The 14,328-nt window shown below is 29.7% G+C and overlaps 1 protein-coding gene across 2 annotated transcripts in view; it reads right to left on the reverse strand.

Moving 5' to 3' along the window:
* Nucleotides 1-10,506, reverse strand: part of LOC122519746 (afadin) — a 45,611-nt gene extending 35,105 nt beyond the window's left edge. The window contains exons 1-2 of one of the 2 annotated variants that reach the window (XM_043639442.1): nucleotides 9,338-10,506; nucleotides 8,907-9,215 (exon numbers count right to left, since the gene is read on the reverse strand). The gene's annotated coding sequence lies outside the window, so the exon portion shown is untranslated. Of the gene's footprint in view, nucleotides 1-8,906; nucleotides 9,216-9,290 lie in introns of both variants that reach the window. The other variant, XM_043639436.1, reaches the window with a different exon arrangement.
* Nucleotides 10,507-14,328: the final 3,822 nt, after the last annotated feature.

Below are 14,328 nucleotides of genomic sequence, written 5' to 3' on the forward strand. Positions count from 1 at the left end.
CAGTGGTTCTCATGTTATTCTCACATCGAATTCACTTTTAACAAGGTCTCTTTAAATATACAAAATGAAATATTTTTAATTAATTAAAATATTCATTTGTATATTCTTTTTCTATGCGTGCAATTTTTAATACGTCATTTACAAGATAAGAAATTAATTAATTATAGATGACAAGTAAAATAAAATTATTTCATTATTTTAAATTTAACAATGGCGAATGCATGCATACGTGTATGTGTTTGTATACATAATATGGGTGTCGTATTCGGAACACGTTGGTGACGTTATAAAAGCTATTTTCTTTTGTCTTCGAATCTGCCCTTGGATTCGTGATCTGCACGTATCATGGTGACACGGAAAGTAATAGAAACGTTCGCTGTCCTTCTTTCTTTCTTCATATCTCTCCTTGTTTCGAACAAAAGTAAAGTTTAAATCTTTATAATCCAATGTTTGTTTGTGTCTAACTAAACATTTCATATTGCAGAATTTAGAACATAACTTATATTATTGCAATACACCGAGTGTGATTTTTACTTTTAGCGAATGATAACTTGTATGGTCTAAAATAATTGTGATACTTTTGAAAAAATAAAATAAATTTTCTAAAGTATAAATATATTTTTATATTTCTATTTATTTGCTCAATATTGAAAAAAATATTATAGATTACGTTTGTTTTGAACAAGTTGAACGTTTCGTCCCTTTATTGGGACTTCATCAGCAACTGAAATTTATTATGACTTGTTAATATGTATACAAAAATTATAATAAATTAAAAGGCGTTATTTTTTACCTCGATCGTTATCGTTCACGAGTCTATATACATTTTTTCCTTTTCGAAGACATACATTTAAACTACACTTAACATTTACAATACTTTTGTCCTAAGAACCGTTATGCTACCACATGTAATCAAACACTACTGATTCCATCTAGACTAGTGTTTAATAGTCTAGATATCCTCAATATTATGATGTCCTCTATTGCTATGTCCTATTATGATAATTAAATTTAATAAAAAATAACGCCTTTTAATTTATTGTAATTTTTGTATACATATTAACAAATTATAATAAATTTCAGTTGCTGATGAAGTCCCAATAAAGGGACGAAACGTTCAACTTGTTCAAAACAACGTTCAAGAAGAATTTATAACCGTCCAAATTCCCTATTATACCTATTTTAATATTTAAATTTCTGGATAAGATAAAAATAAAAAAAAAATCAATTAAATTATAGATTACTTTCATTAAACAAAAATAATTAAAAGATTTTGTTGTAGATGCTCAAAACTTTTCAACTTAACCTCGTATGTCAGCAATATTGTCGGTATTTAAAAAAGGAAATTGATATCTCCTTTTATTGATTGAATTATAATTTAGGAGTACAAATATTACATCGACTATTTTAATTATTATACTGTTCAAATATGTTTCATAACTTACTTGAAATCGATCGAAGGACAGAAATAATTGACACGAGTTTGATATAGAAGTCTTAAAAGTGAAATTTTTAAAAATAAAAATACTATTTAGCTTCAATGATGAATAGAAATTCGATAGAGATCATTTAACTAGCTAAACTGAGAAACACGCCTACGCTCGTTCGTGAACAATAACAAAAGACTTTAGGATTGCAGGACACGTACGATGGGCATGGTATACTTCGACAATGATTTTAATAATGCTAGAGACGTCGTCGTTAAACTTTGATAGTTGACAAGACGTACGTGTCTATTCTTGTGGTCCTAATTCTTGTTACCAATCTAATTCTTTAATTTTTTGATTTATTATGTTTCATTTAATTTCTATTTAATTGATTTATTGAATAATACAATTTTTATATTTTTTGTATATATAATAATTATTTTGACTAATTTGTGTAAAAAAGTAATTAATAATAATTAACAAATAATTAATAAACATTTAATCTTCAATATTATATTTGTGTTTTATAATCATTTGTGTAATAATTCTATAAAATAATTTGTAATATAATTTTCATTTAATATTTAATATATTATTTTGTGTGTTAATTCTTTGGAATAATTTTTCAAAATACTTTTGAATATGTCCTAATTTATATTTTAAAATAAAAAACCAAATTCATTTTTTTTTTATTATTGTACTTCAGAGATTTCATTTGTAACTGAATAGAAATTTAGTTTAAATTAATATAAGATAGTGAATGAATAGTAGTCGAGCCTAGTTTTCAGAATTGACTCTCGGAAGGCTAAGGTTTTTTATTTTAAAAAACTTACTCTCACTGGTGAATGCTCTTTCGTACACGTTCATTTACTCGAATATATAGAATTGCGTAATTCCAACAAGTCGACTTTACACGTTTAATCGTTCTGCCATTTAGTAGCAACACGACGTGTTGTGTCGCATCGCCAGCGAGCAGCGTAAGTACTAAGTGCATGTTTATTACGGTTAACTGATCGCTTCCTGCTTATCGTAAGTATAAGTACACATCAAACATATATACGTATACAAATTCATAATACAAATTATTTTAAATAAATCTTCATTCAATCCTTTATGATAAATGCAAAGTTTCTTTTCTAATTTGCATACAACAACAACAAATTATTTCAAATAAAAATAAAAAAATATTTTATAAACCTTTTTTTAACCAATTGTGATATATTTAATCTATAATACACACACACACACACACATATAACTTCAAATAAAATAATTTTCAAAATATCTGCAAGTTTTCCCTATTTAGCATATAACGGAAAAAAAATATTAATAAATTATTTCAGATATAAAAATAATTAAATATATATTATTAACTTGATATTAAAAAGCCATTTTTTACCATGTTTTAATCTATACTACAATATATGCATAGATAAATGCAACTTCGTAATAAAAAGAATGTTTATATCCAAATAAAACCTTTTTTAATCCTTTTCTTTGTTTATTTATCATGCAACATATTAAAAACAGAAAAAGAAGTATTATAAATTATCAATAAATACTATAACAGTCAACTGACATATCAACTTTAGGAGATTAGTATTCTTGTAAAAAAAAGACAAAAAAAACAAGGAGTAAAATAAGGAAAAAAAACGAAAGCAAGAAAAAGTGGAAGAATTTCTCAAACCAACGGTAAAAGTATAACAGAGTGAAAACCATTATTTCGAAAGGTCGACGACGTTCCTTCTTTAAATACGTCGTCGACCGTAGACGGTTTTCTCTGATGAAAAGGTTTGTGAAGACGAGAGAAAAAATACAAAAAAGAAAAAAAAAACAAATGAAAAAGAAAAAAGAAAAAAGAAGAAAGAAAAAAGAAAAACAGACAAAAAGAAGAAGAAAAAAAAAATGAAAAAAGAAATAACTCCAGCCAGGTAGGCGAATAAGCTGTTCTTTGGGTGTGCACACGTTCCATGAAAAGCGGCATAACAGGGGAAGCGTTTTATTATTAAACGAAAGAACCCATTGAGAGCTTAGAGAGTCTTCAAAGAGACCACGTCTACGGCCGAGGATGACGATGACGATGACCCATGATTATGTCTTACGGTTAAAAGTGAGAGGAAAGAAGAAAATAGAAGGAGGAAAGGGGGACTGAGGTACACAGACAACCTGGGGAAAGATAAACCGGTAAGTAAAAGACACGTGAATGATACCATTTTAATACTTCAATCTTACGTGTACCTCTACGCTACCAAACAAAAGTTCGAAATTTCAACGTAAATTTATAAAAATCAGAATAATTTGAAGAAAAAAATTGTGTGCCTTTAAGACTGCAATGAAACACAAATTGCGAGGGGCACGCGGGAATACCTGAAAAGTTAATGAAAAACCATGGCAATTTTGGGCCGAAGCTTGTTTCATTCTCCTAAAACATTCACGAACAATTTTATAATCAAGACCTTGGAGAAAATTAAACGTGTACAAGATCCTTTATAATTAAAAAATAGTAGTACATTGCTGCTCTTCGGTGTAATCGAGGAAAATTTATTTGCTAACAAAAAATGAGGGGTAGAATTTTATATGATTTTTTTTAGCGATACTTCTTAGACGACCCTCAATCGATCTACAGGTTCTACAGTTGAACAAAATTACGGAAGGTTTTAGTATTAGTGTGGTGTGTGTACTGTGTATGTACCAGAATCAGTTTATATATCGATTAAAAAAAATAATGCAAAGATAATAAAATAATACAATTATTTGAAATAATTCACTTCTAAGTCATAACTAGTCAGGAACGTTAAAGTGAAGTGTATTTTAGTTTAAACAATCGAAAATATTAGTAGAATACATTAGAGGCTACAATTTACCTTGATTGATTGTTAATTAAATGAAGAAAATGTATATTGTAATTTAGAAGCATGGAATATAAGTTCGACGTACCGTTCTCTTTGAAATACCCCGTTAGACTGGCTCGTTGTCCTCTGTGAAAGACAATTAAAATTCTAGTTGTTTATATGATTTTCGGAAGAATCAATTTTATTTACTTACGCATATTGCATTCGTTATATATATGTGTAATCTTTTGAAAGTCATATACACAATAATCAATAAAAGAACTTTCATAGGTGACAATGAGCCAGTCTAATGGGGGATTTCTATGAGGAAGATACGTCGATTATATACGCTGTGTTTTTAGACTACAATATGCATTTTCTTTTGATTAATTAACAATCAATTAAGGTAAATTATAAATATTCCAATGTATTTTACTAATATTTTCGATTGTTTATACTAATATACATTTCATTTTAACGTTCCTGGTCATTCATGATTTTGAGTTGAACATTTTCATTTAATAAAATATCAGATAAAAATTATTTAATACTCGAAATATATTTTAAAGAGAGAGGGAGAGAAAGAGATATGTATTCCTTTTTTAAACAAATTTATTTTATATTATTGTTACTTTAATGTGTATTAAATTGATTCTGATACTACAAAACACTTAAATAACAATAAAGATAAAGGATGTCCAATTATTGAAGATGAAGAAACTGAGTATTCCTCTTGTTTTTTACAGTTTTACCAACGCGTACTTTCATCAATATTTTATATCATACAATTAAATTGAATTGCTATACACTTTCACCGGTAAAATAATGTTTATTCGTGTTATCACTGTTTAGTACATTTCGTAATACATTGATTAAAATCAAAACCGTAATGAAAGAATTAAAGTGACAATGATTGTAGAAACTGTACAAGAATATCACGAACGTAAGAAAATATTGAAATTTCTTAAATTTTAAAAGATTATGTTCTAAAATTGAAAACTTTAATATTTAACTTTTTAATATTTGATATAGTAACGATAGATTATTTTTAAATTTATCAGTTTGTTCGATTTTTATAAAAATTAGCGAATCATTCTAAACTTTTGGTTAGTAGTGTAATTTGTATGCATGTTATGTACATGAATGTATATGTGCGTGTTTGTAAATAAATATGTATAATATTTTGCTGTAACTTTTCCACCTATTTTTCATTATCCTCGTCTGTTTTCTTTTCTTTTGCTAGTCCTTTAGCTATAAGTATATAACGCATACATATATATATACACACACACATAGTTTGAGCATCAGCAGTGAAACTTGTCGGTATTATACGAGCGTAAAAAGACCTTTTAAAATTCTTTTTTATTTTTCCTCTTCTTTTAAAAGGGAGAGAGCGAGAGAAAGAATTAGAGAATGGCTTGGTCGGTGTACGCAAATACAATAGATGAAAGAACGGGTATAATGTTCGAGGTTCTGAATTGTTTCAAATTCTTGGGGTTATTGTTGAATTATGTGTGCATCAGGTGTATAAATAAAAACAATAGAATTTTCTTTTTAAATATATTATATATAGATATACGAATTGACGAATTTTGATCTTTAATAAGAACAATCTTTTTTTTTTTTTAAAATGTTTGACCGATAAAAAGTACTGTTTATTTTTAAATATTTATCATTAAATATTGTTAGTTTCTCAAAACTTTTCAAACCACCCACGTATCAGATCAAATAATAGTTTCTTTGTTTTACTCACAATTAGTAATCTTACATAAACAATATATTTTATTTTAAAAGTAATAGAATGTAGTGTTGTTCGTGGTTGTTTAATAAATGTCGCGTATTGTTCAATAAAATAACAAAAACGAAAATTGTGCTTATAAAACTTATTAAGAAAATGTAAGAAACTTTCGGTACAATTTAATATAATTTTTACATCATGTACTTTAATATAAAAATGTTATCTCGAAATCTAATATGAAATTTCTAGATAGAAAGACGATAGTTTCTCCTTGCTGCATTATAATTTACTTATATAAGTAAGTAATTTCGCCGATTGAGTTTCTTTTTCTTTCTCCTATTATTACAAATTAAACGCGAATACGTGTATAAATATGTATTTATGGTGTTCAGGCTCGTATTTATATTTCGGATTACGTGGGGGAATTGAAAAGTCTTGAACCTAATATAAAAACAATTTTTGTCTTGATCAAACTCATTTTTATTTTTCGACGTAGTCAAACTTTTTCAATCCACCTCCGCACATTATATTTAATTATTCATTTAAAAAAGAAAAAAAAATAGTGTAAAGTAATAAAACAAAATGCAAAGATTTAAAAGGTGGTTTCAGTTAATGCACCTTATAATAAATACGGCCCTGATGATATTTGTATATGTATGTATTAATGTACTATACATATATATATTGAATCATCATCGATATTTCTAGCTCATTTATCGATTTGCTGAACGTCTTGTTTAAAGCATGCTTGATGTTCTTGAAAAATTCTTATCTACGGAAAAGACATTGGTACGATCGACACTTTACTTCCTCTTCTAAGAATATTCTTCAATCTACGGAGAATTCTCTATCCACGTATGTATAATACTTACATATGTTTAACGTTGATAAACATACGACTGTTATCTTTAAGAAAATACATAATGTTTTCTCATATCAGATAAAAATTCTACGAATTGGAAAACAGCCTTTTGTAATAATTTCTACATCCAAAGCATTTATGTGAATGCGTGTGTGTTATGTGTGTGTGTAGAAAAAACTACGTGGTATATTAGCGATAAGTAATTATTAATAAAGAAATAGTATATATTATTATTATTAAATACTGATTATGTGATGATATCGATCAACATGCAACTAGAATTTTAAAATGTAAGTGAAAATTTGATATTAATAGTACGAAACAAAAATATTTCTTTTAGATAATTTTCCTAAAAATATCAACACATTTAAACGTGATAAAATTATATAATCGTGACCAAATTATTAATATTTAGAAACTTTCCAAACCATCCACGTATTTTAAAATTACATAGAAAGCCAACTTTTCGAAAGACCTATTATAACATATATATATATATTCAACATATATAAAAAATACTTTAGTCATATTCATTGTCAATCCACCTTCCATGGTGAATCTCTTACCCTATTTAAATATATATATACATGCGTACCCTAACAGCATGCGTCCAAGCACGTATACAAGTTAGTCAATGAAGAGGGTTATGCTTTTTAAAGAAGTCCTAACTTCCTATACACCGATCGTGGTCGCTCGTTTCAATCGCAATCTCGAGTATTGTTCTCCCTTTGGATCAAGCCTATTGTCGTCGTTGATGGTGCTTCAAGAGAGTACTATAGCTACTACATATGAAGAGAGACAGAGAGAAAAAAAGAGAGACAAAGAAAGATAAAGAGAAAGAAAGAGAGAGAGAGAGAGAGAGAGAGAGAGAGAGAGAGAGAGATAAAAGGGAGAGAACTTAAGACTCTTAAGTTACTTCCACCGAATTACGTTACTTTACAAATGAACAATCCTATGAGAATGACTACTAGTAAATAAGAAAAATACAAATATTTTCTCTGATGCTTTCACAATTCGCAATACTAGAGTTACACAAGCGTCCTCCCTCCTCCAGCACCACACAACGGAATTGATCAAAGGAAGAATTTCACGAGGTTACGCCTATGGATCAGAGGTGTATGATATTTCTTGGAAATGTTGACGTATCACGGATATTCCAATCTAAATGTCTCCACCCATCGGAAGGAAACAAATAAATAAAATATTTCACGATGACACATTGAGAAATACAATTCAAAATTTAAGAAAAAGACTTGCTGGCTTATATTTGCGAAAATATTTTTAAAATATTTTTTAAACTTAGGTTATGTCATATTAGCAATACGAAGAAATCACCATCATGCTTTCTTTTTTCATTAAATGCCCTTAATTAATAATTAGCTTTAACGATAAGCATTTAACAAGTTGACTCAAGTTGACTTAACTAAGTACTTAAGTTAACTTAAGTTAACTTAACTAATAACTATTGTTGACACAAGTGGTTAAATGAAAAGACAGTAATAATAAGAAAATACATCAATACTGTTATTTTTTATACAAAATAATTATGATTTGTTATAGCTCCTATTTGTTTATCATATTGTAAAAAATATAAATAAAATAAAATGACGACTATGGACAATCACATGAATAAAATTTTAATGGTTTATAATCGTAATTTGCGTCAACCTGTCAAATAAACGTTACGTCGAACAACGAAGACTAATCTCCGACGTCTCGTTGAATCCTATTGGCTGATAGAAAAGCGCGCGCTTTTCGTAATTGCGGAGATATCAACAGGTCCGACAGCGCCGTTACATTAGCAAAAGAGCAAGAAGGAAAGAAAGAAAAGAGGAAGAGAGAAAGTGATTCATACAGGTAGAAAATAAAAAGATAGAAAAGATCCAATCTATATATATCCACCAATTCACATATAACAATAAAAAAGGATCAAAAGAAGGATAAAAAAGACTAAAGAAAACCTAGATAAAAACATGAATAAATAAACGGAGAACAAAGAGAACAAAAAAAGATAAATGTAAGCAGGCAAGTAAATAAGTAAACGTTACCTTGTCGCTTCTCTTGGATGAACGCAGTAGTAAGAAGACGTCTTGTGCTGAAGGTCTTTTCTCTCCTCTTCGTCTCTTTCTTTCCTTCTTCTTTTCTTCTCTGTCTGTTTCTCTCTTTCTTTCTCTCTGTCCTTTTCTTTCTTCCTTGAAGAATCACGTCGTCCTCACTATACCTGATCGATCTACGTGCCCGCCTTCATCTCGGAACTCGTATCTGCAACGACGATCCACTCTCGTTTATACTCGGCCCTTACCACGACGCACATACTACAACCCTTCTCGCGTCTCTTATGCGAAGAGAGAAACACGCTGAAAGAGAAACACAATATGTTATCTCTCTCTCTCTCGATCTGTGTTAGATTGTTTCTTTCGATCGTATAATACTCGATTTTTCACCGCTGACGCATCAACTAATATCTACAGCAGCGCACCATGGCCGGTACACGTTGTCATCGTCGTCGTCGTCGTCGTGTCGTTCTCGGTAGACGCACCGACGTTTCAAGGTCGTTACTACTGCCTCTCCTATCTGTAAATCTTCAATACTCCTATCTCTTCTCTTTTCTTCTCGTTCACTCGTTACTTTCCTTAGCAAAGTCTAGTCGAGCGTTTAAAAATTCACGCCACGATTCGAACACTGCTCTCTTTCACTGGCACACTTATACTACCGTACAGTAGATCACACACGCGCGCGCGCACTCGCGAGCGCATGTATTATGCATATACGTATATACCTATACGTATATGTAGATATACCTGCTCTTCGTAAGCAGTGAAAACATACTAAAGAGAATCATTTGAACGATATCGTCGTGTGGTACGAAAATAAATAACCAACCAAGTCTTTTTTCATAACAACGATGCCCTGAACATTATCCAACACATTACGTTTTATTAACTTACGTTTTATTTACTTTACTTACTATATATATACTATATATATATACAGATTTGTTTATACCTTTTAACCGTCAAAGCACAAAGTCGAGTAAAATTCGTTTCGTGTGTATATCACCGTGCGACATCGAACGAGGAAACGCAGACTGCTAAGAGCGTTCGCGTTTACCGGCAGCACACCGCTCCTCGCACGGTGAGCGGCGCGTTCGTCAAAGCCTTCTGATTGGCTCAGCACCAAACTAGAGGTGGCGATCGAGTCCCACGAGCGTGCGCACTCCCCGTTTCACCTTCTTCAACCCCTCAGACCCCACTACTCTTCTTCTTCTTCTTCTTCTTCTACCTTACGCTTACCCTCGACCCTACTATTACTCTTCCATCACCTTGCACATCTTTTCTACTCCAATTAATTTATTTTTCTCTACGTTTCTTTCACTTTCGTTTAATAAATTCTATCTTTTTTTTTACCACGTGGAAGATACATTTAAGTGTATTCAAAAATTTGTCTTCGATCGTTTATTTTGATATTTATGTTTTTCATGCGCGTGTAATGTGCACGCGGAACACGAACATACTCGAACGTGGTCCTAAGAAATCTCAGCCGGCACTGTCACGTACGTCGCCGAAGATGCACGAGCGCGTGCGCGTTACACCTGTCGCCAGTGACGTAATCCTTGGATCCACCGACGTTGTGTTACCCCTTTCGATACCCCCCGCGTCTTCTATCTACCATGAGTGATCTCATGCTGCGATCGGAGGGCGCGAAAAATTTCATTATTTTCGCCATTGACACGTTACTTCGTTCTCCTATTTCTTTATTCACACGAACGTATGGTCAAACGTCATATGGTCAAAAATATTGATTAGATAATTTATTCGAAATATGTTTATCTCTCCAAACAATGAAGTTCTTACTATTCTTCCTATTCTCAATTTGTTTTGCTCGTTACTCCGTTGTTAACCTATTCGGTACGCTACTCAAAAGAAATTCGATAAGGATAGTTTGTTTGGATTGCATTTATAAGAAAGAATGATAAAGGATGAGCATATCATCGCGATTATATACGCATCAGGAGATAACTGTGTTAAGTTGGAAACAAGATCTCATGATCGTAAACCAAATTCAATATTGTGTATTTTTTATTACTCCTTCTTTTCTGTTTTTTATTTATTTCTCTAATAGTAAGTACTTTTGCATATACATTAAATACAACTACGCAAAAATGTGAATTACAAATGATCCTGCAATTTCTTTCGAGATTGTATCGTTTTTATTTCAACTACGCAAAAATGTGAATTACAAATGATCCTTCGTTTTCTTTCGAGATCGCCTCTTTTAAACGAAATTAACATAGTAAGTCGGTCGTCCCAGTTTCCTACTTCGTAAACACGTCTTACCTTAATTCAAAGAACATTAAGCGTGTAAACGATCGGTGTTTTTGGTCTTTAGTTAACGTTTCTTTTTCTTTTTTTTCTTTTTTACTCCAAATTGAGATCTTGTTATTGGTCGTTTGCCGGAGCTACGACCATTTTTGTTCTGACGATTGAGAATATTTTAAAAAGATTCGAAGAAGTTTAAAATAAAAAACTGTTACTTATACTAATTAATAATCTTGAACACGTTTCTGACGGTTTATAAGCTCGAGAAAAGTAGGTATACAGAATTATTATTATTTATTTTCAAGTCGTTGCATAACTAATTTATACGGTGCTCCATCTTGCGGATCGAAAATACTTTCCTTATCGTGTTCATTTCATTTATTATTTGACGGAGATTGTATTATTAAAAAACACTATTTTTATAATATAGGATATTCATGTAATACGTTATCATCGAAGTTGATATTCATAGTCTTTTTTCTCGCGCATGATTTGAAAGAACATTGTCGAATTTTATTTCTCACGACTAATTACTCGGACTTGATAATTGAAGTCGAAATTAAAAAAAGTCATGAACGTAATGAAGTCTAACAGGAGCTGATTTAATTGTCAGGATATGTGGCAACTACGCGTATAAATCAATTTGACAACTATGTGTAAAACGGTACCAGCTGGTCATAAAAGCTTCCTGCCTTATCGATATTATACTTATAAACACGATATTTTATCGATACTATCTAATTATAATCTACTTATTAAGTATTATTTATAATTATATAGTATATAAGTACTTATATAGTATATAAGTAGTTTTTGATTTCTAAAAAAGTAGTTTAATACTATATTTATCACTAATTAGTAAATTAATTGTATTTAATTTATATAATCACTTTTTAATATACTTTTTATAAATAGAGAATGTATTCAGAAGAGTTTTTTTAAAATTTATGATTCCTTGGATAAGAATCTCAAGATTTAATTTAAAATAAAATAATAAAATTATTAATGTTGATATAGTAGATTTCGTCGAAAAAATAAACAATTATCGATAATTGGTATATAGAACGCTTGAGTGTATACCAAGGATTAAAAAGTTGGCATAGAACCTTACCAGCAGAAAAAATGAGTAAGTGCGCTATCATGCTAACAAATTGCTAATTTAAGATCCATAATTGCTAACTTTATTAATAAATTATTTAATTAGTTAATAATTATTAAAAATACGAAAACGTTTTTTCTCAGTGCAAAGCAAAGCTGTAAAGTTTTCTAGTGTTCTTTTGTTTTCAATAAATTGCTCACTTTTTGTTTGTCCGGATCCTCAACTTTTATTAATCAAATATTTAATAAATTATAATTAATTAAAAAAACAAAAATTTTTTTTCATTTCTAAGCAAAGCAATGAAAAATTCTATTGTTTTTTGTTTTCAATCAATTGCTTACTTTTTGTTGATCCGGCTCCATAACTTTATTTTATTAAATATTTTTTATTTACCGTAATTAGTTGAAAATAATTATTACACTTTGAATAAAAATAAAATTGTGAAATGGCGACGTCATGAGTGGGAGATATGTTAATCGCATACGAAACAACAAATTCAAGGCGCAAGCGCACTTTGAAGAAAATGAAAGTAAAGTTGGTATACCTGAAAATGATATATTAAATGTTGATTTCCAAAGTAACAACTTATAGGGTAGTGAAAAGAAATAGGTTAATCGTTCATAATGTAAAAAAATAGGTATATATCTTGTAAATTATAATTTTTATTTCTTTTCAAGCAATGTTTAGAATGCCTGGGCGGGTTAGGCATTGTTGACATTGCTTGACCCGGACCAGGTATTGTTAGCATTGCCTGACCAGGACCACGCATTGTTAGCATTGCCTGACGCACTCAGATATTGTTGACATTGCCTGAAAAGAAATAAAAATTATAATTTACAAAATATATACCTATTTTTTTTACATTATGAACGATTAACCTATTTCTTTTTACCACCCTATAGGTTGTTACTTTAGAAATCAACTTTAAATATATCCCTTGCAGGTATATATATATATATACCAACTTTTCTGTCATTTTTTTCAAAGTGCACTTTCGCCTTCAATTTGTTGTTGCGTATGCGTATAACATATCTCCCACTCATGACGTCGCCATTTCATAATTTTTTTTTATTCAAAGTGTAATAATTATTTTCAACTAATTACAATAAATAAAAAATATTTAATAAAATAAAGATGAGAAGCCGGACAAACAAAAAGTAAGCAATTGAATGAAAACAAAAAATAAAAGAAATTTTCATTGCTTTGCTTAGAAATGAGAAAAACATTTCTATTTTTTCAATTAATAATAACTTATTAAATATTTGTTTAATAAAAATTAAGGAGCTGGACAAGCAAAAAGTGAGCAATTTATTGAAAACAAAAAACACTAGAAAACTTTACGGCTTTGCTTTGCAATGAGAAAAAACGTTTTCGTATTTTTAATAAATAATAACTAATTAAATAATTCATTAATAAAGATAGCAATTATGGATTTTGAATTAGCAAATAATTAGCAATTAAATGCACTTATTTTCTTTTTAGCTGTTGAGATTCTATATTAACTTTTTAATGCTTGTATATCCTGCGTCAGTAATACTCGTAAAGAAAACTACATTTCCAAGATAATCGATTAAATTCGTACGTAAAATTTCGCAAAAGATATTCATCGAAAAGAATTTATTATGAAAATGCCATCTGTAATATTACCGTAATAATTGCAGCCGAATTAATTCTATACTTGATACGTTGAATTTTCTAAGGATTAATGAAAAAGAAATTTTAAGTAGATAGTATATTTTTAATCGGGTTTTTTTATTGTATCCTCAGTACAGAGTACTTCAGCTAAGTTCGTTAAAAAATGTTGAGCAAAAGATCAAATTAATTTGAGTAAAACGGTTAATCGTCGTTGTAAAAAGATCGATGGAATAATAATCGTTGATTGCACGTATGATTATAACCCAAAAAGCTCGTTGAGTGTGTTATCACATTTACATTTGTTATTAATTTTGAGAAATGTATAATATAGAGATACATAATGGAGGTTGGAAAATGGAGGGCTTTTAATAAATATTTTCAAGACAGTAAATTTTTTTTTTTATCGAAATTGCCACT

The sequence above is a fragment of the Polistes fuscatus genome, unplaced genomic scaffold (genome assembly GCF_010416935.1).
Source record: "Polistes fuscatus isolate 324 unplaced genomic scaffold, CU_Pfus_HIC Scaffold1, whole genome shotgun sequence".
Lineage (NCBI taxonomy): Eukaryota > Metazoa > Arthropoda > Insecta > Hymenoptera > Vespidae > Polistes > Polistes fuscatus.